A 26,032-nucleotide genomic window follows, 5' to 3' on the forward strand; every position below is an offset into this window, starting at 1 on the left:
TATTTTCTCTTGAGTTTTTTCGTGGCTCTGGCACTCCATTGGATGGTCAAGGACTGCTAGAGCATGACGTTGCTATGTGGAGTTTTCCTTAGAGTGATGTGTCCAGCTGACATCTTCATGTAGATGATCCACGTCTACTTCAAACACAATGCACTCCAACAGGACCTGATTTTCCCACCACATTTATTTTCACACACCTATTCCTTGCATCTCAGCAAATCCATCCAGCAGCTAACAAACTAGATTTATTGCATGCTTCTCCCCAATTCTTGTCAATCCCACCTTGGAGATATCTACCATGTTGGCTCATTTATTTTTATTCTTTCTGATACTTCCTTATATTGTAAGTTATCTGTTGCTATCACCCAAAACAGAAACAAACAAACCAAATAAAATTATAGACTGGGTAACTTATAAACTCCAAATTCCCACAGTTATGGTGACTGGAATTCTGAGCTGAAGACACCTAAAGGTTTGGCATGTGGTGATGAAGACCTGCTTTCTGTGGTTAAGATAGCGCCTTGCTTGGGCACCTCTACATGACAAAAATGTGCCAAATGGCATCCTGAAGCCTTTTCACCAATCTCTTTAATGAGGGCTCTGCCCCTGTGGCTTAGCACCTCCTGCGGTATACCTTTTCCAGTAGAGACCCAAACAAAACATTACTCCCCCCAGATGCTGCACTAATGACAGACAAACAAAGGATTCCATACAAGTCTAGCTTAGGTGAGTTTATTGCAGTTACTTACAGGAAGCATGGATGACTCAAGGCAGCTGCATCACTGAAAAGCCAACCCCAGTATGGGTGATGACTCATGAAGGCTGCCTCCCTGGAGTTCCTTCCCCAATTTTCAGGCAGCCCAACTAGTCAGAGAGTCAACTGCAGGCAGCTCAGCTGGTAGGAGAGTCTCTTCTCAACAATTGCTTACTGATTATATAACCTGTTTTAAGGAAGGAAGGAGAAGGAGGCAGAAGGATTGAGAGTGCATGGAAGTTGCTAAGTCAACTCATCCATGAGGCAACAGACAGAAGAGATCTGAAGCATACAGCTTCAGATCCACCACGCAAAACAAGGATCTAATCTCAAATGCTTTTGTGGACAGGCAGGGTCTTGCATTGCAAGGAAGCATGCTTGGCTAATATGTGGGCTGTGCTGTGTGTCTGTTGTTGGAGGATATGACTTAGGCTGTTTGACAGGGGTCACTCTCTAGGTAGGGGAATGAACCTCAGTTAACAGGTAACCCATGCAATATGATAGTGGTCAGGCTGCCTTGACCCATGGTTGGCAAGAGAATGGATGTGTTCCCACTCTGCTCTGCTTAGGGCCTGCCTACTTAGAGAAACTGGGTTTTCTAAAACAAACAAATACCCAGCCAAAACAAAACAAAACAAAACAAAAAACTCAAGAGAATGGGCTAGTGAATTTTCTAAATTTCAGCTTTCTGGACTTGTACGTTTCATTTATTTCCTGAGTCTTGTGAAGGGAAATAGGGATTCAATACTCCAACACTCCTCTTAATACTATTACATTGGTGATGAAATTCAAGAGAAGAGTTTTTGAAGGCATTTTCAGACCACAGCATTGTATTCCTGACCTTCCAAATCCTTTTCACAAGCAGAACACATTAATTTTATCCCAACAGCCACCAAATCTGAAAATTCATTCAGCACCAACTCAGAAGTCAACACCTAGAGCCTATCTAAGTCGACTCTAGGAGACCCCATGGTGTGCTTCATTCAGAGGTAAATTGCACTCCTGGCTCTGAACCTGTGAAAGCAAACAAGTTTTCTACTTCCAAAATAAGATGGTGTGATAGGACAGGGTAGACCTTCCCAATGGGAGTGGGAGAAAGAAGACAGGACTAATGGGTCCCAAGTAAGTCCCAAAGGACATTTAATATTCAGACTCTAATGTAATCTTTGGTTACATTCTTGCCTTCAAGATACAGTAGAGTGGAGTTGGTTTCCCAGGGTCCTGGCTGTCTCGCCTCAGTGGTTTCACTGAATACAGCCTACACAACAGTATTAAACAGTTAGAATCATATGCTTGTACCTCTCCCACAAAGGTGTTACATGCAGACAGCACTACAGATTTGGAGCCTAAGGCTACCCAAAGACTCTACAGAGCATTCTTTGGAATCTAGGTGGTGGAGGCATCCATGTCTAGAGTTCTTGTGTTTTGCACAAGTACTGAATTGGTAACACATGAATGACAAGTCTACTGTTGTGCCTTCCAGAAAGACATCAGAGATGCATTTAGTCACCTGTGAGGTGTGGCTGGGGTGACCAAAAAGAACAGTACCTGAAAGCACTGGGCAGCACTCCAGGTGGCCTGAGTGGTAAGCAGTGGAGTCCTATGGGTACTCAGGGCCTCTCATTTGAAACTGGTCTGTCCTTAAGGCTCTGACATTGATGACTGAGATGACCACAATAGTCTCCAGAAAGCCCTTAGTGGAACTCTTCTGTTGTCCTGATGGATAGTACCTGCTTCCACAATAATATCAGAAAAACGTTGCTTGGCCACACCCTTGGTGTTTCCTTCCAAGTATTTTATTTTTAATTTTCCTGTCAGGCTGTGAATTTTCCAGATATTTACATACTATTTCCCTTTTGATTATAAATTCCATCCGCTCCCTCTCTCCCTCCCCCACCACTCTGCGTTTTACTCTAAGTAACCAGAAGAGCCAGGCAGCATCCTGAACATTTTGCTTAGAGAGTTCTGCCAAATAGCCCACTCATCACTCCCAGGTTCTGCCTCCCACAAATTACTTGGACACAGTTCAGCTGAGTTGTTGTTGTTTTGTTTTGTTTTTGGCATTTTTGACAGGGTCGCCTTTCCTTTAGTTTCCAATATCTTTCTCCTCATTTCTTTCTGATACTTCATAAGAATGGCTCACATTTCTAACAAGATTATAAATGTTTACTAGCACTTATGTAATATCTGAGGGTCTTCAGCCCCCCAGCAGAATCAACCACACAGCTATGTATGAATGACATCTAGGCCTTTTCTATAATGTTCCTCTAGACCATCTACTACCTAGTTCCAAAATCACAGTTGTATTTTGTGGTACTTGTTACAGCAGTATCCCACTTCTTGATGCTAATGTCCATCAAAGAGTCCATTCCTGTACATGGAACAACATGTTGAGTAATTGATGAAGAACAGACATGTATCGTGGTTCTTGAGGCTGAGAATTCCAAGACCAAGTCACCCGCAAGTTTCAGGTCAAATAACATGACCTTCACACCAGTGAATTGGTCTGTGGAGACTATATCCTGTCTCCAACTGGGTTCCTTTCTGTCTTCCCTCCAAAAATAGAGAGGGAAGAGTCAGTGAGGAATGTTCAGACAAGAGAAGCTTGGTTATTAACGTGGAATTAACAACCTTAAATGGGTTAGATAACTTAATCTTTAAAGATTTATTCTATTATTATTTTTATTTGTATCTGCATATGTGTGTGCAGGTTCCCATGCAGGCAGGATGAGGGTGTCGAGTTCCCTAGAGTTAGAGTTACAGGCAGTGAGATGGGAACTGAATCGGGGTCCTCTGGAAGAGCATCAAGTGCTCTTAACTGCTGAACCATATCTCTAGCCCACAAAGATAACGTTTAAAAAAATTGCCATATGGGAATGGACAATTCAAATAAGACAAGCTTGAAGTCTCATAGCAATGGAGTGCTAGCATAAGCTGTCACAGCTCTGAGTGTTGCAAATCTAGGAAGCTCTCGAAGGGCTTCAGCGTGCCCATCAAGAGCAGTACCCCGCAGAGCAACTCTGCAGAAAGCACGTCACAGATGGGAGCAACAGGAGCAGAAGATCTCTCATCTCCTCATCTCTGGCAGGTCTGGAAAGCTAAAAGCAGTTTCGGGAATGCATTCCCATCTACAACTGTGGTGCAAGAGTCGAGTTCTGGAGGCGAGCACCAACTAGCTCCCTGTACTGGGGAAGGAGCCTCAGGTGTGGGGAGCTTCCGAATCTGTCACTGGCAGTTTTCCTTCTCTTTTTTCCATCAAGTTCTTGGCGCCTTCTGTCTGTGCAGCCCAGGAGCGTTCAAATTTATGGTGTACCAGCTGGCCCTGCTGAACTGAATGTGGGTATGCAAATGAGATGAGAATTAGGACCAATCAGGGAAGAGCTGTCAAAACTTTCTGTCTATTCCTGTTGCTATGGTAATCTTTGTAGGCCACTGCCTGCTCCACCCCCTAGTCTCCCCCACCACTTTTCCACCCCACCCCCATCACTATGGGACTCTGGCTGTCAAAAGCTAAGGTTATTGTTTGCTTTGTTTTTACTGCTGTGGTTTTAGGTTCTTTTGTGGCTCCTTTGTCCTCAGGGTTTTAATTCCTGGTTTGCCAGAGACTGCATCAGGGTGGACACTCTGTTATGCAGGCCTCTCCTCCCCATATCACAGTCATATGGTATTGAGATGCACAACATTGGCACCATTATTCAAATGTCTTACTTTGACAGATATATCTTATATGATGATGGCTGGCTCGTGTTTTACCTTATAATATTAACATAAATTGTGACATATGTGTTAGTGGCATTAGCAATATAATTCTGTAGAAACTCATTCTGTGTGGCCCTGAGATTGAAAAAAAATAAATTTACCTGGAACATTAATTTCTGCTTCCAGTTACAGCAATCAAAGCATCCCATGAGCCTCTCTTGGTGCTTTTCAATACAGTGGCCTGACCTCTGAGACGTTCATCAGGATGGATATTAGGATGAATTGCCCAGATGCTCCTTCAAGAGTAAAGGACTCAGTCCCTTCACTGGGACAATTCACAGGGGCCATCACTTGGGGATGGTTGAGCACACTGTCAGTTTCTGTGCACCCCCATACCCTAACCCTTACTCGAAAGAGCATCCTCAATAATGCCATGCCTGCTAAGCACCAAAGATCCTGTCTTCCTGAGAGTTCACCCACATGGTTGAGCTGGTAAGTTTGTACCTAGGGACCCTTCTGTGGCCTCAAACATATAACTGTAAGGAGACAGTCTCCTAATTGGTGGTGGTGGTAGGAATATGGATGAATGTGTGTGCTGGTGACAGGGCAGTCCCAGGGCCACTTAGCTACACTGCCAGCATTAGAAAACAGTTTCTAATATGGCAACTGCCTTGAGTCCTGACTCCTATAAGGAATGCCTACCTAGTCATAGCAACCAGATTTGGGCAGAGAAACCAACTCAGACTCCTATTGGTATAGACAAGGCCCTTAGGGCACTGGCAAGTTTGGGGAAGATTAACCTAGACTATTCTGGGGAGTGAGCTGTCACCACTGATGTTTGGGCTGGGTATATCAAGGTTAAAACTGAAATTTGTGGGCCAGTAAGAAAATAATGGTGGTTGTCATAGATCCTAGTGACTTGGGTTAGATATCTGGGACCCAAATGCTAAATTGTCCTGACTTCCACACATATACCATACATAGCACATGCATGTGCCATTGCAAGTGCCTGAAAACACACACACACACACACACACACACATACATATACAAACAAACACACACACACATACACACATAAATTAACAAATACACAAGTACATGAAAAAAAGCTTTAAAGGAAATTTGTTGTTTGGTTCAAGGAACTATTTCTCATTTTGTTGTCGCTGGTCTCTCGAATCAAATTCCTCCCAATTGCTCTCCCTTGCCCATGCTTTTTTCTTTTTTTCCTTTTTCTCTTTCTTTCAAGTAATGAAACATTCTTTTTTATAATGAATTCTTTTTTATTGTGTTATACATTTTTCCCACTCCTCTTCCCTCCTCCCCTCTCTCCTTCCACCATCCCTCCTACACTCCACACTCCCAGTTTACTCAGGAGGTCTTCTTGTCTTTTTCCCCTTCCTAGGCAGATCCCTGTGAACTGTAGGCTGGTTGTCCTTTGCTTTATGTCTAGTATCCACTTATGAGTGAGTACATACCGTGTTTGCCTTTCTGTTACCTCACTCAGAATGGCTTTTTCTTGATCCTTCCATTTGCCTGCAATTTCAAGGTGTTATTGGGAAACATTCTTTTTAAGGGGCTGGAGAAACGGCTCCATGATCAAGAGCACTGACTGTTCTTTCAGAGGACCCGGGTTCCATTCCCAGCACCACCTGGTTGCTCACAACCACCTACAACTCTGGTTCTAAGGGATCCAGTCCCCTCTTTTGCACTCCGAAGGCACTGTGTGCTCGTGGTGCGTAGACATATGAAGGTGGGTTAAAGGAAGTCCATGATTGCCTGAATAAAGAATAACATATTTATTAGGGAGCACTAACACAATGAAGGTAAATAACACCATGGTCTTCTGCCCTCGAGTTGCAGGATCTGTGATGCAGGATGCTCAGACCACAACTCAAGAGTGAGAGAGCCAGAGTGAGGCCTCTCCTCTTCTTTATAGGGGATCATGCCCGCACCCCAAAGCCACACCCTCAGGTCTATTGGTGGAACAAGATGCCACTACAGACACAGATTCAGGCAAACACACATACATGTAAAATAAAACCTCATTTAAAAAAAAAGAAGGGAAGAGCTGGGCAGTGGTGGCAGAGAGGCAGGCAGATCTCTGAGTTTGAGGCCAACTTGGTGTATGGAGTGAGTTCCAAGTCAGCCAGGACTACACAGAGAAACCCTGTCTTAAAAAAAGGCAAACAAGCCAACAAAAGAAGAAGGGATGCATTTTAATAGGCACTTTTAGAGAAATTACAAACCATTCAATCCACCCATATTGTGAAAACCAGTGACTTTAGCAACGGAATACAGACTTAACCCAACTCCCAGAAAAGGGCTGCAAGGGAACTGTATGAACTTAAACAGAAGCTTAGGCCATTTCTACTGTTCCTTCAAGCAAACCAATTAGCAGATAATTCTCAACAGCCCATATCTCTCTTCCCCAGCAGGACACCCAGCAGGGTACTCTCTACCTCTGTAGATTTGCCTATTTTGGATATTTAGTATAAAAAGAACCATATAACAAGGTTTTCATGAAAATTCAATATTATTTCTACACTGTATGTTTGTGTATGTAGTACATGACATCTGTGATTCAAACATAATGAGAGTACAATGATTTTGCATGACTTTGTGCACCTATGAGAGCCGATTTCCACTGCCTCCAATGAGAACACATGGTGACAGTCTCTCCATAAACTGTTCCTACCCAACTGCTGATGCCCAAACTGTGACTCACTTGTTGACAATACAAGATTATCAAAATTAGGTCTTTGCGTAATTGGTTTTAATTGCTATTGCCACCCCCATAAACGGGCTACAAGCGACTCTACACGAGTTTAAATAGGAGGAATGCAATTTTCCAACTAGTGCAATTTTATAAACAGAAAAACCCGATCCTAAAATGGAGCGTTCTGGATTCCTTTACTACTGAGGAGCTTCAGATGCCTTTCTGTTTTCCTAGCAAAGTGCCCAATGAAGCAGGAGATTAGATCTGGCAGTCAGAACTCTCCTGGACTTGGAATATAGTTGGGATAGCAACATAAGAAGAAGCAGAGACCACACAGGAAGAGTTAACTTCAGTAACATTCAGCAATCCTGCCCATATCCATTGATCCCTTCCTATGCTTGGAGGCCATGCATGCCTGAGTGTGTGTGTGCACACGAGCAAGTGTGAGCATGTGTGAGTGTGGGGTGAGGATGTACAGTCAAGTGAATGGCTGGCATGTGAGGAGACCTTGCAGAAAGCAGCTGAGTCTTTCTGGAAGTGAAACAGGCTTCTGTATCTGGAAACAAGAGGGCAGTGGGAATTGACTAGCGATGTGGACGGAAGTGAAATCATAAGACTGCTTGGGCCATGAGGATGAGTTATGACGCTAAATGCTTATGGTTTATAGAAAGTGCCAAGTGCATGTTTGGGTTTGAATGAATCAGCTCACTCTAGGTTTGAGACTGCTGTGCTGAGTCAACATCTTAGCTGATGTTTGAGCCCCTGTGTGTATGTCTACTCACTGTATTCTCTTTCCCTCCTCCCCTTTCCCCCTGCATCTCTCGGTATTTGTTTGCTTGTATACATGTATGTGCATTTCTGTTAGCACAGGGTGTGTGTGTGTGTGTGTGTGTGTGTGTGTGTGTGTGCATGTAGGCCATGGGCTATAGGATTTGTGTGGAGGTCAGAAGTCAATCTTGGGTAATGGTTCTTGATTTCCACCTTGGTTGAGGCAGAGTCTCTTGTTCAAGGCTTTGTATACTAGACTAACTGACCTGTGGTCTTCTGGCCATTCTCCTATCTCCTGGTAGGAGAGCACTGGGATTACAGACCTATGCTACTGTGTCAGGCTTTTACACACGTTCTAAAGATCAGAACTTAGGTAAGGAACTTAGCTGATGAAATGTCCAGGATCTATAACAGAAGGAGGCATGGTGACACATGCCTGTTATCCCAGCACATGGAGGTAAGGTAGAAGGTTAACAATTTTGAAGCTAGCCTAGGCTTCACACTAAGATACTGTTAACAACAATAACCAAAAAATAATCAGACAGAGAGAGAGAGAGAGAGTTAGTTCATCAAAAAGGTTCAGAGCAACAAAGGTTGGAAGTAGCACCAGAAACTCTCATTTCCTCATGGACTCATTTATTCCATGATCAGAATTTTTTGAAAGCTTACCAACCTCGAGAAGAGAAATGACTTTATCCTAAAATGTACACAGGATTCTGTAAAAGCGTGCGAGAGCACTGTCTAACTGACAGGGGTGATGAGAAGGATTGGGAAGAATTCCAGTTCAACAAACTGGTTTCATCAGCTAAGTTCTCCAATTGAGGAGGATTTCTAGGAGTTGATCAGGCAAAGGAAGGGAAGGGTATGCTGGGTAGGAAGGAGTCCATGGGCAGAGGGATCAAGAGGAAAGGGATTGAAATGCATTGCTAGGGACAAAACAGTGCTTAGAGAGGAGGCAGAAAAGGAAAATAGGGGCTTTAATATGCAAGGCATTGGAAGCCAGGAGGAGTCTGTATGAGATCCCAAGGACAGAAGAAAATCATCCCAAAATCCCTAATACAGGGGCGACCCTGCCTCAACCAAGGTAGAAATCAAGAACCATTACCCAAGATTGACTTCTGACATCCACATAAGTCCTATAGCCCATGGCCCACAAGCACACACACACACACACACACACACACACACACACACACACACCATCTGCGCTCACAGAAACGCACATACATGTATACAAGCATACAAATACCGAGTGTACAGGGGGAAGGGGAGGAGGGAAAGATAATACAGTGACTAGACAAACAGACAGGGGCTCAAGCATTAAGATGTTGGCTGCCTGCCAATCCAGAAATAGAACTCTCAGCTTCTTCTCCAGCACCATGTCTGCCTGTGTGCTACCATGCCTCCCTCTATAACAATGATGAACTAAACGTCTGGATTGTAAGCCAGCACCAATGAAATGTTCTCCTTTATAGGAGTTGCTGTGGTCATGGTGTCTCTTCACAGCAATAGTAACCCTAACTAAGACACCCCTTATCCTTTCTATCATCATTTGAGAACTATTAACACTATTTTATATATGAAGTAGAATGTCTTAGTTTCTTTTCTGTTGCTGTGATGAAAGGTGTGAAGAGCAACCTGTGGGGGAGAAACAGTTTATTTAGGTTACAGTTCCAGAGGGATAGAGTCCATCACGGCAGGGAAGACATGACAACAGACAAGAGAGGCATGGTGGCAGGAGCAGGAAGCTAGTGGATCACATTTCATCTGCACATGGAAGGCAGAGGAAGGACAGCCTCAAAGCCCATCCCTAGAGAGTACTTCCCACAGCAAGGTTCCACTTCCTAAGGGTTCCATAACCTTCCTAAACAGCAGCACCAGCCAGGGACCAAGTGTTCGACCACATGATTGTATGGGGGCCATCTCAGATTCAAACCACAGCAGAGAGGTACAGTTAATATGGGAAATGTCCCAGGAGAACATACCCACTGACAGCTAGAACTGGAATAAACAACTGAGAGGTTAGTGGCAGAGGAAACACTGAATCCCTATGCTACTTCCCCAGTCCCTTGCTACAGAAAGGTGGTTCCTTGCCCAGAAACACCCAGATTTGGGCCATTTTAGAATCTCATCCTAGACCAACTGAATCAGAATCTAAGGTTTAGCTGGGTTCTTCAGGTGATTGGCATGTGAGCTAATGATCAGAAGCACCGACCAAGTCGACATGATTGAACTGGGCCAGGAGTGATGAACTGGAAATCAATTACCCTACCTGAGGGAGAATACTGTTCTAGCTCTACTTGATAAGCAACTGCCAACATGTCAACCTCAATGCTACAGCAGGTTTATATTCACATTTTAATAACTAGGAAGGAATAAAGATTTTTAAAGACTAATGTTGCACAGGGAATTGATGTATTGGCCTACAAAATGTGTTTGCAAGTTGAATCTGGACTCGCAGCTGCCAATTTGAACTCTGTTTCATGTCCTAGAGATGTAGGGAGGAGGGAAAGCCACCATTTCTTTGAGTATTGTTTTAGTTATGTGTTAAAGTCACTCAAGTGATGAGGATTTGAGGTCATAGCTGGGAATTAGGTCTAGGAGTGAGGGGTCAGGGGAGTTTTTCTATCAGCATATAGGATTCTTAAAACTGCCTATCCTAGATGCATCACATCCAGATACTTCAAACCCCACTGTATTTGCCTTGATCTCTAATTGGGGTTTGAGGCCAAAGCCATAGATAATATGTTGGGACTTTATGGTAGAAGTACCAGACAACCTGTCAAAAATGTGGAGACCATCTGTTCATGTGTGCCTTTCAGTTATCCTTAGACTCCTGATACTCTTGCCCCAAGCCCTGGAGTGCTGGGATTGGAAGTATGTACCGCATGATCAGAGAGTAGGACCCACTTCCCAAATGCTTCCTTGGAGTAATCCTGAAGTACTATAGCCTTCTAAGACAGGATATAAAAATAGATGATGTCAATGAAGCTATTCTTTAACTGCCATGAGAGCCAAAGCTGGAAGTATAAGTTTTATTTTGCAGACTAGATGCTTTGAACAATGACATACATCCTATTTAGATGATATGTATCCTATTTAGAAATATCACCCTGATGGAAACAGGAGGAACAAACTGGAAAAGGTAGAGCCTGGAGATCAATAAGGAGATGATTATCACAGTTCAAAAGCAATGATGAGGTCAGCAGCAATGGCATTGGCTGGGCTACAAAGAGGAAGGGGTTTATCATTGCTTCAGACATTCCCCGTGTGCCCATGATGATCATCCACAGCTTTTCCAGGAATGTAGCTCTTATTCCAGCCTTCCTCTGGATCTCACTATTCATGTGTTCGATAGTCACCTGAAGCTTAGCATGTCTGAGACACTTTCTCTTCTTCCTCACCCTCTAGTTCAGTGAATCTAACCATAAGTCACCAAACCAAACAAGCAAATTATTCTAAATTGTCTCATGAATTCCCTACATCTACTGAGTCACCAGGTTCTTTAAATTCCATTTCCTCCACACCCATCACATCCACTCCTTCCTCCTTGTTTCATTTCTTTTCTTCACAATTTGGGCCCCCAGCCTTTTCACTTAGACTGCAGATACTTGTGCTTGTAGTCACTTATTCCCTTTACTCCTTCTTTTAGAAAACTGCCAGGTTGGGCCTTTTGAAACAAAAAGCTATTGTTACTCAAGTAAAACTCTACAAAGCTTACCTCAATTACATACAGTATTAAACCTCAATTCCTCATCCTGATCTGAACCCAAGGAACCCAGTGACAAAGAGAGAGGAGTGATGAGCAAATTGGCAAAGAATGGGCTGGCAAAACTAGCAGAGACAGCGATCTGAACAGGGGAGAGCTCTTGGACCCCAGACCGACAGTGGGGAGGCCAGCATGGGACTGATCTGGACCCCCCCAAATGTGAGTGTCAGTGAGAAGGCCTGGGCAACCTATGGGGCCCTGAGCAGTGGATCAGTGTCTATCCCTGGAATACAAACAGTCATCGTGTGCCCATAGCACAAAGAGGGATGCTCTCTCAGCCTGGACTCTTAGGGGAGTGCCTGGACCCTACCGGGAGTGAAATGACAGACTCTAGATATCCCCTATGTGGAAGGAATTGGCAATAGGGTGGGAGGCTGGGGGGCAAGGGGAGTGCGGGAGGAGGGGAGGGAACTGGGATTGACATGTAAAACAAGATATTCAAAATTAAAATAAAAATGATAAAAAAAAGAACATAAAGCCCTCATTACTTAGGTCCAGTTTGCTTCTTACTGTATCTTAAATCTGTCTCCTTTGTTACTATCTTCTGTCACTCCCAATCTCCAGACATGATGAAATGCTTACAAAACGGAATGTGCCAGGATATGTCTTGCCTATATATGTCCTTTCTCCTCCATCCCTCCCTTCATCCCTTCCTCCCTTTATCCCTTCCTTCCTCCCTCCCTCCCTTCTTCTCTCCCTCCCTCTCTCTTCTTGCATCTAGAAAACACATCTTTGCCCTTTCTGTTTACTAGAATGCCACCTATGTGAAACCCTTACTGAAATTCCTATTTCAATAACACCAGTATTTACTAAGAATTATTTTCAACTCCAGAATATAGTGATTATACATACTAATAAATATTAATCATAATTACTTATTGAATAAATGAATACAAAAGAAGTGTTCTTTTTCCCTAATTCATTCATGGATGAGCTTGTCTTTTAAAAAGATTTTATCACAGGACTGGAGGGATGGTTCAGTGATTAAGAGCACTGGCTGCTTTTCCAGAGTACCTAGATTCAATTCCTGGCACCCACATGGCAGCTCACAGCTGCCTGTAACTTCAAGATCTGACACTGTCACACAGACATACATGAAGCCAAAACACCAGTGAACATAAAATAAAAAAATAAATAATTACAAATTTTTTAAAAGGCTGTATCACTAGACATTGTTCTTTTGGGGGCTGTTACTGATTGTTTACATCTAACTTCCAAAGGTGCCCCTGTGCTGCGTTCTTCATTGCTTACCGGACATTTGAGTGGGACAATGAGGCAAAGGCAGAGACAGCAAGTGGAGGTCTGTTACAGTACACTTAGTGAGACATAATGAGAATGGAAATTAGAGAGATGATTTTTAAAGACTGTTGGAATAGGAGTATCATTCCATCCCGTATGAGCCTCCTTCCTATGCTTATTGTCAAAAGATGCTCAAGTCTGGTATGGCAAAACATGTGGGTGTTCAGAAGACTGAGGGTGGTTAAATATTTTTCAGATCCCCATTCTTTTTCCTTTTCCTCTTTTCTCAGAGTTGATTGGGCGACAACTCAGTAAAGTTGGTAATTGCTAAGTTTCTTCTTTCTTTATCCAAGGCCTATGTCTAGTCTTTGCCCTTCTAAAGTAGAATATAAACAAACGAAATTAACAACTGTCCCTAGTAAATTGTATGAAATTACAAAAAAGTTCCTTTTATGATGTCTATTCACAATTCATGGCTTTTGGCAGATTGGCCCATTGGACAGCTGAGTCAATTTAATATCACATCTGGATGTTCCTCTTTGAGGCCCAACCACAGGTAACCACATGGCTTTAACTGACAGGTTTTATGGGAGAAATCCTTCCATCCACATCCAACTACGTACACAGCTTCAACACCGTTGTATTCTGGAGGGATATACAGACAAGCTCTAAGGCCGCTTTGGGCCAGCAATGTCTGTGGGAATAACTCTTTCTGAAAAATGTTCTTGCCTTCTGTCTTATTGCTGTCTATTGCTGTGATAAAGACCATGACCAAACACAAGTTGGGAAACAAAGGGTTTGATTTAGCTTGTGCTATCTGTTGAGAGAAGCAAGGCAGGAACTAGAAGCAGAACTCATGGAGGATGTTGCTTACTGGCTTGCTCCTCTGAGCTTGCTTAATTTGGTTTTGTATGCACTCCAGCTCACAGGCCAGAGATGGCTCTGCCCAGAGAGGGCTGGACCCTTCACATCAGTTATCAACCAAGACAAGTCTACAGGCTTGTCCTAGAAGCCAATCTAATTGGGGGTATTTTCTCAGTTGAGATTATCTGTTTCCAGACAATTCTGGCATGTGTCAAACTGATAAAAAAAAAAGGAACCATGTACCTTCGGTAACTTTTGCTAGACCTTGTAACTAAGTTAATAAAATGCTGGGAGATCTACTCTGTATTCAGCATGTTTAACTTGCTTTAAAGAAGACAATGTAGCCAACCTTACTATGCCTTGAACTTCCCATGTAATCAGTGTTACAACCTAACCTAAACCCATAGCTTTAGTTTTAAAATGATGTACTATTTTATACCCGAGTCCAGAAAAATATATGCACATGCATGGTGTGTGTGTGTGTGTGTGTGTGTGTGTGTGTGTGTGTGTGTATTGTGGCAACTGTTGGCTGAAAGCAGCCAGTAGATTGGCCCTGACCTTAAAGAAAACAAATATCCACCATAAGTATTGAAAAGCAACATGTGGATGTAGGTTGATAACATATGCTTGCAGTTTTAAGTGCTATTCTATGTCAGGAAAGCAATGCCTTTCCTTGTAAAACAGTGAAATTTTTATGTAAAAAGAACACACCTTTCATCCCAGCACTTGGAAGGCAGAGGCAGTCAAATCTCTGTGAGTTTGAGGCCAGACTGGTCTACCTAGTGAGTTATAGAAATTCAGGGCTACAGAGAGACCCTGTCTCAAAAAAATTAAACAAAAAAATCCTCATTTCTTTCCCATTCCATGTTTTCTGTGCTATTCAATACATGTAATACAAGGCCCTTTGTTAGGGGCAGACAGACAGACACACTCAACAGATGACAGAACATAGACAGTAGGACAGATGGAAGACACAGGAAGTGAAGTGGGGAATTCGAATTTGGGCTAGTACTTGGTTTAAACTACTCCAAGAGGAAGAATCCTTTTTATTCTTTAATGTTGCATTGACCTAGCTGTGAATAGCTTATGTTTTCCAGAGCAGGTGCTGCCATTTGGAGTTGCCTCTAGTGGGGGATTGTTTGAGACGCTTCCCAGGTGCCTTTGCACAGACCTTGTTACTGAGGATTTTTGGAGGCGGTTTTCTTTATTCTGACTCAGCGCTTGTTCATTTCTAGTCTTTCCTTCCCTTCCTGCTGCCCCACAAGTCAATAAGAAACATTAGGAGCTTTTATTTAGGGTCCTTTGGCACTGCAGCAAGTCTCCCATCTGTGCTTTCATCTCAAATGGAGCCCTGGGAGTCAGTGTCTTCCTTTTCTGCCCCCCTGCTTGCACCACTGCCTGCACCACTGCAGAAAATATATCTAATCAAGAGACTTGATGGTTGCTTTCCATTTGGCTTGTTGTCCCAATTGACCTCCTCAACACCTGTCAGCTTTTCACATGGCTGTTTGTCTTCTCTGTCTAATAAGTAGGGATAACAATATTCTATTTGAACTCAATAGTTGTCTGGTTGTTGTGACAATCTGATGGGAACAACTAAGGGAAGGAAGCGTTTATTTGGGCACAGGATTTCAGTCCCTCACGGTGGAGAAGGGACGGTGGAGCAGCTTCCTGGTGACAGGAGCATGCAGCAGAGCTGTGGTTAGACCTAGAAGCACAGCACGAGACAGGAACGCATGCACTCCTTCTAGATCCCACCTCCTAAAGTTGCCACGGCCTCTCAGGATTGGGCTACTGGCTGGGGCCATGTGTTCAAACACACAAGACTGTGAGAGACTTTTCAGATCAAAACCACAGCACTATCCAAATTCTCTCTTTCTATTGCTCTGAGCTCTTGAATGAGAGCTTTTATTACACATTTCATATATTCTTCTTCTTTTCAAGCATTTTAGGAAAGTCAGAATGGATAATCAAGACGCACATGAATTACATTTGACCATGCATTGACAACCCTAAAATGAAATCAATACTTTTTTATTTAGGATGATTTGACTAATTTTGGACAGATGGAGTCTGATTATGAGCTAGCTAGATACATCCTAGACTCAGGACACCAAGTAATGACCTACTTCATAATTTTAAATTATAAAGATGAGACCCATGGTGGCTTAATTATTTTCTTGGAAGACATTACACTTTCCTTTTTTTAATTCAGGAAACCTAATGAATTTTAGCATTAATTTTTCCTCTGAAGTCAGAATTGATGATTCCTCATCTGGGTTAGTAAAGCATAATGCATGGCAAGAATTTTTATGTGTGAAAAAGTCAGGACAGCTTTCCTTTACTGGGTCCTTTCTACTTTTGCACATACCCAATAGTCACCTGTGGGTCTTGGCAAAGAAGGTATTGACTTTTGCAGACCTATGCAGATCTGTGTCTGCAAGACCTGGGATCTGAGGACTTAGAAGAATGGGTGGACTACAGTCTAATGCTGTAGACAACCTTAATTCTGTTTCAGTGTAACAAAGAAAGCGACGATCCAAGCAAGGTTGAGTTCAGAAAGGCACGATCATAGAAACATGTAAATAGACATCAGTAAGCACACATGCACTAAATATTCACAAAGAAGCCCTTTCCCAGAACTTTATCAGGGCAGAGGAATTTAAATACAATTTCCTGATGTTTACTATAGATTATGTCTGGGAAAGCACAAAAGCAGATTGGGTTCTAGAGCTGTTCTGACATCTGACACGAATGAGCATGGCTTACAAATTGAATGTTAATGTTTGTTACAGGAGGCATGAAATCATGACCAAGAACAATCCAGAGAACAAAAGGCACTTGGGGCAAAAGGTCCTCTGCATCTTTTCCTGGAGTCTCTCTCACAGTTCCCCAAGGAATTGCTCACCATGGGTCATTCTTTTGCTTGTGTTCTGACACAAGGGAACAATCCCTTCCTGCCCCACAACGAGGTATTTGTGTTTATCACTTTGGTAGTCTCTGCTTACCTCTATAGTTAAGAACTATTGGTTAATGTGTATTCAATGTATTTTCCATACTGACATTTGAATTCTCATTCTGTAATATAGTTCCCATACTGATGAGCCAGGGCATTCTGGAACAAGTCAAGATTTCTATGCCCATCAGTTCGTAATGAGATAGGCTGCACATATCTTGCAGGCTCCTCTTTCAGCATTGTCATTAATGGTATAGTTTTACCCAGCCCTCTTTGAACACGATCCTACTCATGTTCGTGACTATGTTCCAAGCTAAAGCATTGTACCCATTCCTTTTACAAGGAAAATCACACTCAAGATTTTATTAACTATTCAAGTTTTAATGCCTGTTTGAATTTCAGTTGTGTTTAATGTGCTAAAATCCAAATTGAATGGGAAGGAGTTAGGATTTTTGGAGATATGGGCTCTATTCTTGATGGAGTTAGTGACCTTGAGTGGCTTGTTTAACTTTCTTAAACTTCTGTTTTTTGTGTGAATGCTGACCACTTAAAACGACTGCCTCATCATGTTGCTGGGAGGTTAAATGCAAAGATTTGTCTATGTGCTTAGGACTGATTGGCCTAAGTATGAAATATTGAAGCATCTACTATTATTTATATTTTTGCTGATACTTTGCAACTTAGTTGTACTTTAGTATTGTTATATTTTATATTAACCATATTTTATGTCTAAAATTATGTTAGCTTGTGTATACTAAATATCAAGGAAACATTATTGACACTAATCTATTTATTCCTAAGTGTTTATTACAGCTTCATCTCCTGGAGCGTGATCAAGCAAGGCATACTGAAGCAATATGGCAGCAATCCTTGAATATGTCTTTCTATAGAGAACTACGTCGGGGAAGTGGTGGCGCATGCCTTTAATCCCAGCACTTGGGAGGCAGAGGCTGGTGGATCTCTGAGCTTGAGGCCAGCCAAGTTTACAGAGTGAGTTCCAGGACAGCCAAGACTACACAAAGAAACCCCATCTTGAGAACATACAAACAAACAGGACTACTAGGTCAGGATTAAGATTTTTTATAAAAATTCATTATTATTATTATTATCGTGTATGCATGATGCGAATGTGTTGGTCCACGTGTGGCCCTCAGATGGTAACTGTGTGGAATCAGTTCTTCCCTCCAACCTTTACGTGGGCCCCAGGGACTGAATATAGGTCGTCAGGCTGTGAAGCAAATGTTTTACCCACATCTCACCAAGGCCAGGGTTTATTCTGATATTTTTAGTGTTTGGCTTGAATGATGACAGCCAACATTAGCACCAGCAGATAGAGACATCACCTTTGTAAAATCTTTGTACTGATGTTTGCTATGCCTATGGTTACTTTCCTTGCTCGTGTGACAAAATACTTATAAAATGCAACTTAAGGAAGGAAGCGTTTTCTTTGGCTCACAGGCTGAGAGCACAATTCACCATGGCAAGGAGATCATTGCAGCCAGTGCATAAGGCACATGGTTGCACTGTGGTGTAGTCAGGGGTGTGTTCTGGTGCTGTTAGTTTTCTGTTTTATTAAAAGCCCGGAATCTCAGCCCATTGGATGGTGTAACCCACAGTCAAGGTGAGCCTTTCTTCCTTATTCAGTTAAACTCTCCGGATACACTCATCAATATGTCCAGAGGTATGGATCCCCAGGGAGTCTCAATCCAAAAAGGTTGATAACTGCACCCTTTGTCAACTAGAAATCCAAATACATTGGTCTAAATGAAGACATTTTACTTTCACCCGCTAATATTTCATTTTCATCTTATAATGCAAAGTATACTTAGCCCATCTCTAAAAGTTCCCACACTGTTCAGAAGTCCAAAACCCAAATTCTCTTCTGAGGTTCAAGGCAATCTGTTAACCATGAGCCACTACAGAATGTTTTCTAAAAAGTTATCTACTTCAAATATACAATGGTACAGAATAAACCTTCCCTGCCCAAAACTGATAGATGGGAGGAGAGCAAGGAAAAACCAGACTGAGGAAGACGAAATCTACCATGGCAGACACTGACTCTTGCAAAGTCGGTATCTAGCATCTGGGTTTTGCGATGATAACTAGGACACTTCTCTGGGGGTTTTATAGTTGACTGGTTCCCCGTATCCTTACCACATCTGTTAAATCATTTTTACTTTTTATTACAATATTTATTTACATGATCATTTTATACCCAACCACAACTAAACAGCTTAGGGAATAAAGAAAGACCAAGGAAGGGAACTTGGTTTCTTTCAGCGATTAGGCCATAAATCAGATGGGCAGTCTCAGCTTGTAATAGCACATGCAGAGTATGGTTTTACATTTTACACAGTACACTACCTATCTGAAAATTATACGCATCGATACTCTTTATCTGTATCTAACATGGAAATAATGTGTGACGTGGGTGGATGAGAAAATGAATTTTATTACAAAGTCTGTCATTTCAACACTTTCTTCTGTTATTAAGGGTCAATCTTCTTTTAACTAAAATCTGTGAAGTAACATTTAGTCTTACCCTTGACAGCTATTAGAAAATAAAAATGAGTTTGCATTTTTTGTCATGCTCACATAAAGCCACTTTCATAGAGCCAGACATCAGTGGGGGAAATGGGCTGCTTCCAGCAGCAGGAAATTGAATATGAATCCAGACATTTCCTTCTATCAGTAAATACTTGGTAAATATTCTTACATCAACATAGTTCATGCATGGTTCTGAGAACAGAAAATGATTTCTTTACATCTACCCAGCTTTGATTTAGAAACAAAGTGTGAACTGCAGGAAAACTCAGCAGGAGGTAGGGACTGGAGAACATGAAAATGTAATTACAAGGAAGGCAGGTCTGGGACCAGCGTTACCAGGCAACCAAGCCCAAGATAAATTAACAAGAAAATGGGTTGGAAGATAGAATCATCCAGTCACCGAAATGCCTGGCCTTTTCTACTTCTAAGAAGTGGTGGGAATGGACATACATAATTTCTTCACATATCAGCGGAGAGATGCTACAGGGAGCATATTTCCCCAGACACTGTTTCCTGCTTTCTCCCTGTCCATGCAGTCTTCTCATTTATTACAGTCAGCATCTGCAGACTTGTAAAATGTTTTGTTTCAACTTTGGTCCTTTGTTTTAACCTTGCTTACACATAGTAGACTATTCTAGGTAAGTGTTCTTGGTTTGTTCCTGTGTGTGTGTGTGTGTGTGTGTGTGTGTGTGTGTGTGTGTGTGCACGTGAGTGCCTGTGTGCATACACACCTGCCTGCCTGCCTAATCACCTACATACACATTTGCTCTCTCGTGTACTGGGCTGCATGTGCGAAGGTGGAGAAGAAAATGGCACTCAGTGAAGTCTATATGTCTCAGAGTATGGCACCACACATTACCATACAACAGTGGGGAGGCTGGGCCAGTTCCATGTCAAACAGAACTTATTTCAAAACACAGTTGTAACATAATCATGTCAGAGGCAAAGCAAACTTGACAAGTATTAAGGTTAGGTATTTTGTAGAAGATATTTTTCTGAGAGCATGGCAAGTATAATAGCAAAAAGATAAAACTAAAAATCACATATATTTATATATTTAAGAAACACACAAGCAACTCAGGGTTTAAAAAAAAAGAGTCAAGACTTAAAAAAAAACCCTCAGAATAAAATGAAAACAAAAACACTGTGCACCAAACTCAAGGTATACAGTGGAAAGTGTTTTCTTAAAGAAAATTTATAGCACTAAATGATTAAAAGAGCAATAATGAGATGTTAATTTTTTTAAATAGCGGGAATACACAAGAAGTAGAAAGAATGAGCAGGATCAAGAGCAGACATAAACCGGGTGGGTGCACACCTTTAATCCTAGCACTCGGGAGGCAGAGGAAGATGGATCTCTGTGAGTTAAAGACCAGCCTCTCTACAGAATCAGTCCCAGGACAGGCTCCAAAGCTACAGAGAAACCCTATCTCAAAAAAAAAAAAACAGAAAAAAAGAGCAGAAATAAATGAAAGAATAAAATATATTAAGGTGAGAGTCGGCTTTTTAAAGGCATACAATCAAATTAGATACATCTTTGGTGCTTTTAGTCATGAAATAAATACAACTAACAGTGAGACCCACATGTAGAAAAGGCCCAGATTAAAATGGCAACAAGAAGCAGGGGGGTGGTGGCACACACCTTTAATCCCAGCACTCAGGAGGCAGAGGCAGGTGGATCTCTGTGAGTTCGAGGCTGGGCTGGACCGACAGCCTCGAAAACAATACAGAGAAACCCTGTCTCATAAAAGCAAAACAAAAAAATAGCAACAAGAATACCAGGCTCAATTGATTCTATCATTAATAAAATCTAGGGGTTCTTGGAAGGGGGTTGATGGTGTGTATCCTGGCTGGCTTGGAACTCACTCTCTAGAACAGACTGATCTTGAATTTGCAGTGATCTTCCTGCCTCTGTCTCACAACTGCTGGGATTACAAATGTGTGCCATCATGCGTGACTACAACTTCTTTTGAATTGGAGATGCAGCCCAGGGTCTTGCCCATACTAGGGAAGCATCTACCACTGAGCTCATGTTGCATGGTAAATGAAAGACCTAGAGACTGATATTGGGCCTCAAACTTCAAGCTGAAGACCAGAAAAGTAAAGCATCTGGTCACTAGCTCTTACTCAGAATGGCAGGCAATCCTGGCTCCGCCAAACCCCATACTGAAGCCTTTCCTCAGCGTGGCTAGAGAATCCTGAGACTTCAGTGTCTTCCTATCTTCAGTGTGGTTGGAAAATGGATGTCTGATCCTGACTACTGAAGACCCTGCTCCTATCTTTTATACCCCTCTAGTGCTGGGTTAAAGGTGTGTGATCCCAGGTGCTGAGATCATCTTTGTGTGAGTTGTTTCTCCTTAGGACTGGATCAATCTTGTGTAGATCTGGGTGGCCTTGGACTCACAGAGATCTGTCTACTTCTTAATCCTGAGTCTTAGGATTAAAGGTGTGTACCACCACCTCCTAATTCTGTGGCTGCTGAGAGTAAAGGTGTGTATTACCACTGCCTGATCTTTACAGCCTGAGACGGAGTTTGCTTTTCTGAATCCTCAGGCAAGCTTTAATAAGTCATGAATAATATATCACCACATCTATGCCCCCCTCCTTGATAGTTTTATTCAGGAAGCTGCCTAATCCTCTACTCATAGGTCCATGAGAAGGGTTTATCAGCAGGTTTACATGTTATTGCTCTTTTCTGTGATTGTCACTTGACACACAGCTATTTGACTTCCACTTGACACTCCAGAATCTGTTAAGCAACTCAGGGACCTTAATCCCAAAGAACATGACGATGGTTAGGGATTGTCTACTGTGATGTGGGGTTCTGATCATCTAGTTTGTCATTGTTAGTGCTTTTGGTTGCCTCATGGGGGTCTTTGAAGTTCAGTGCTATTCAACACCACAGACCCTTAATGAATGTTCTATAGTGAGAATACTGACACCCATTAGGTGCTGGTGATTCTGTTTCTTCTGGATTCTGTTTATTTGTTTGGGATTGTAGGGTTAAAGCCCTAGTTATTGGATTATTTTACAATTACAGCTACTTGCCCTAGGTAAACAGCTGTTTTCAAAAGTTATGTCCTATACTCCATGCCCTATGAATGATGTATTTTCTTTTAACAAATACACAAAGCATCTTGATACTTGGCCTCTCTCTGGGCCACTTGAGAGATTCCAGAATGACTTTTCAGAGGTGTTGCCTCTGCAATCCTGATGTTATTTTATACCCTCATTTATATTATGAAATATCTGAATTTCCTCATTATAAGAGGAGAAAACATCTTACACAGACTTCATATTTTCTAGAACACTTTCTAAAGGATTAGCATGAACGGAATTTTTTGTTGTGTGTTTTGCATTGTTCTCTAGACAGGAGAGATCTTAGGAGTTTCTTTTCCTCCTTTTCTTTTTTTAAGTTTTTATTGATTCCTTGTGGCTTTCACACCATGCATCTTGAACCTACTCATTTTCCTCCTCCCTGACATCCGTGCTCTGCTCCCAACAGCCCCTCCCAATAAAATGAAGTAAAATTTAAGAGAAAATTATAAAGAAAAAAAAAAGAAAAAGAAAAATGTTGCAGAAGAACCTGTAGTGTGACACAGTGAGTCACAAACTATATATTTTAGTCTATATATCTTTATCTGCAAGTGCTCATTGCAATGAGTCATTGGTCTGGTTTGAGGCCTCTGGATTCTGCTACACTATTGATACTGGGACTCCTCTTGGTTATCCTGTTATTTCCAGTATTGTAGAGATCCTGCAGTTTTGGGTCTCCAGGACTGGCCCCTTCACCTGCTCCAGCAGATCATAGCTAGGATGGATGTTGGGGTGGCCAACTCATAGCACTGGTTCTGGCAGCCCACCACCTGTGTCCTCACCACCAGAGTGAGCTCTCCAGCACTTCCCTGGCGAGTTCTTCCTGTGCAGCAATCAGCAAGGGGCGGGGCTGGTTCTCCTGCTTTCATGCCCTCAGGGCCAGCTCCCCCACACCTACACCATCTGGGTTGGCTCTACTGTGTTGCAGGGGCCACTGTCTTGAGTGCTGCAGTTTGTGAGAGACAGGATCAACTCTCCTGCTCTCCTAACCTCAGGGCCAGCTCCGCCACTTGTCACAGGTGGTGTGGGGCGGGGGTGGGGGAGAGAGCAATCTCTCCATATGGCCATACTTACATTCTCTGGCCATATTTGCCTCCATCAACAGGTTCAGCTCTACTGTGCTGCCTAGGTGAGGTGCAGGGTCTGCTCTCCTGAGTGCTGCAGCTGGTGAGGGCAGGGCCAGCTCGTCCACTCTCCATAACACGGGGACCAGCTCTCCCACCTGCTGAAGGTGGCAAGGGGTAAGGGGGAGAATCTCTGTCTCACCCACACAGTAGTGGGGCCAGCTCTCGAATGCTCACACCCTTGGAGCTGGTTCACCTGTACCCCATCAAAGGGTCAGCTTTACTGTGCCCAGGCGAGGTTCGGGGCCTTCTCTTCAGAGGGCTGCAGCTAATGACGGGCTGAGGCACTTCCTTAAGATGAACTTACCACAAATCCATTTCCATTTAACAATCTCTCATTTCATTTACTGTTGAATTCGAGGAGTTTATTATTGTCCCGAAGGCTGTCAAACCACCTGTTCATTTATTCAAGCATTAGCTCAATCAACAAATATTGCTGAGCACCTATTGCAAAGGAGACCCTGTTGGGTACTAAGCAATTGACAGGACAGCTTCCTGTTATTTCATGAGAAGAGCTCATTGGCTCCAAATCTCAACAGCAAGAATCCCAAGAAACCCTGGTCTATTAGATGCCTTCCAGGTACTACCATGTGTAACAAAAACCAATGTACAAAATAAACAGTTCTTCATTTTCATCTACTCACTGTTGTTACTTCTGAGTTGATCAATCACATCTGGTTTTATCAATCACTTTTAATTCCTCTCCCTCAGCAGGTTATTAGTCACCATTGCTCTTTAATTCTGTCACCTAAATATTTTTCATTCCCCTCCCTGTCCAATCATTTTTATTAGTGGAGACATCATTTAGTTTCCAATGACATCCTAAAAAGACTCCCTGATTTGAGTCTTAGGAATACTTCCAACTCATCCTCCTTAAGGCAACTTTCTGAAACCGGAAGTTCAATCACATTTCTTCCGTTGCCTGCAAAATCCAATGGACTTCCTTAGTCTGACTTAACATGCATCTGGTTTATCATGCTTACCTTGTATTCTGTCACAGCCTGTCCCAATACAAGGAAACAAGGTCGGTGAAATAAAACAAAGAGCTTGCTGATTCCTGCTGAAACTGTATTTAAAAACCTAGTGCGGAGCCGGGCGGTGGTGGCGCACGCCTTTAATCCCAGCACTCCGGAGGCAGAGGCAGGCGGATCTCTGTGAGTTCGAGGCCGGGCTGGGCAACAGCCTCCAAAACAATACAGAGAAACCCTGTCTCGTAAAACCAAAAAAAAAAAAAAAAAAAAAAAAAAACCTAGCTCGGCATGTGCATACTTCGTTGTGAACAATTCTTTCATCCACATCATTTCAGCTATTTCGAGAAGGGCGTTGGTGGTGGATGCCTTTAATCCCAGCACTCAGGAGGCAGAGGCAGGTGGATCTTTGTGAGTTCGAGACCAGCCTGGTCTATAGAGTGAGTTCTAGGACAGCCTCCAAAACCACAGAGAAACACTGTCTCGAAAAACAACAACAAAATTGTAGTTCGAAAGTTGAAGTAAATAATCAGTATGCTTTTATTACACTGAGATTTAAAATGTGCTATTCCTTGGCCTATGATTGGAAAAATCCTGCCTTACAAGTTGTTTTTGATTAAATGCTGGGGGTGGGGGCTGGGTAGTACTTAGTTTTGAGAATATAGGCTCCTTCCTTCAGGTTTTGGGGGTTTGTCTTGTTTGCAGGCATCTCTATCATTTTGCTTTTACAAATCCACACTAGACACAAAAAGTCCTCCTGTTGTTTTCTATGCCTTCAGAATTGCTCCCTATCTATAGTCAATCTGCCTGTTCCAGACCATCTGCAACTTGGACACTACTCAGAGCATTCCTTTTTTCTTAATCTTGTATTAAGTTTACCTCAGAAGCACTTCCTATTTTGTGAAATTTAGTCATAAATTAATTCAGGTTTCTAACTGGCTTAGGTTTTTAATGGGCTCAGCTAACAGGGCAAGCCAAAGACTTTTGAATTCTCTGCTAAATATCGGCTCATTTGTATGAGGTGTTTTATTATTTTAAAAATACTGTTTGTGCAATCCACTTGGCTCTGCCTCCTGAGACCTGGGATTACAAGTGAGAGCCCTTAGACTCGGTTTAGAGGAGAATTTTAGAATATCAGTTGTGTGCATGAGGTGGGACTCTGTTCAACCTCTTTACCTGTAAATAGAATTACTTTCTCCACTGTTATGCCTTGACACTTTGCCTATATTTTGGTCTGGCTCTGTCCCTCTGGGCTCAGCCAGTTTCAGTTTGCACGGCGACGCTGCTCTCCTTTCTCTTACTCCACAGGTCCCGCCCTTCCCTTCCCTTCCCCCCGGTTCTCCTCTGAGGGTCCCACCTCTCCCACCTCCTGGTCACCACCAGGTGCTTCGCCTTTTTTATCCTCGCAGGTGTCCAACAGCAAAACTTCAACCCGGCTCCTTCCACTTTATCTTTCCCCACCCCGTCCCGCCTCCGCGTTTCGCGAGAATACTTTTGTCCTCCTTGCTTCCCGTACGGACGGCAACCGC

The 26,032-nt window shown here is 42.6% G+C and overlaps 1 long non-coding RNA gene across 2 annotated transcripts in view; it reads left to right on the forward strand.

Moving 5' to 3' along the window:
- The window catches only part of LOC121139307, a 35,024-nt gene extending 15,673 nt beyond the window's left edge, over positions 1–19,351 (forward strand). For both annotated transcript variants that reach the window (XR_005876231.1, XR_005876230.1), the window contains exons 2-3: positions 16,608–16,784; positions 17,570–19,351. This is a non-coding gene — a long non-coding RNA (uncharacterized LOC121139307). The remainder of the gene's footprint in view (positions 1–16,607; positions 16,785–17,569) is intronic.
- The last annotated feature ends 6,681 nt before the right edge of the window (positions 19,352–26,032 follow it).

The sequence above is a fragment of the Mesocricetus auratus genome, unplaced genomic scaffold, assembly GCF_017639785.1.
Source record: "Mesocricetus auratus isolate SY011 unplaced genomic scaffold, BCM_Maur_2.0 Super-Scaffold_15014, whole genome shotgun sequence".
NCBI lineage: Eukaryota > Metazoa > Chordata > Mammalia > Rodentia > Cricetidae > Mesocricetus > Mesocricetus auratus.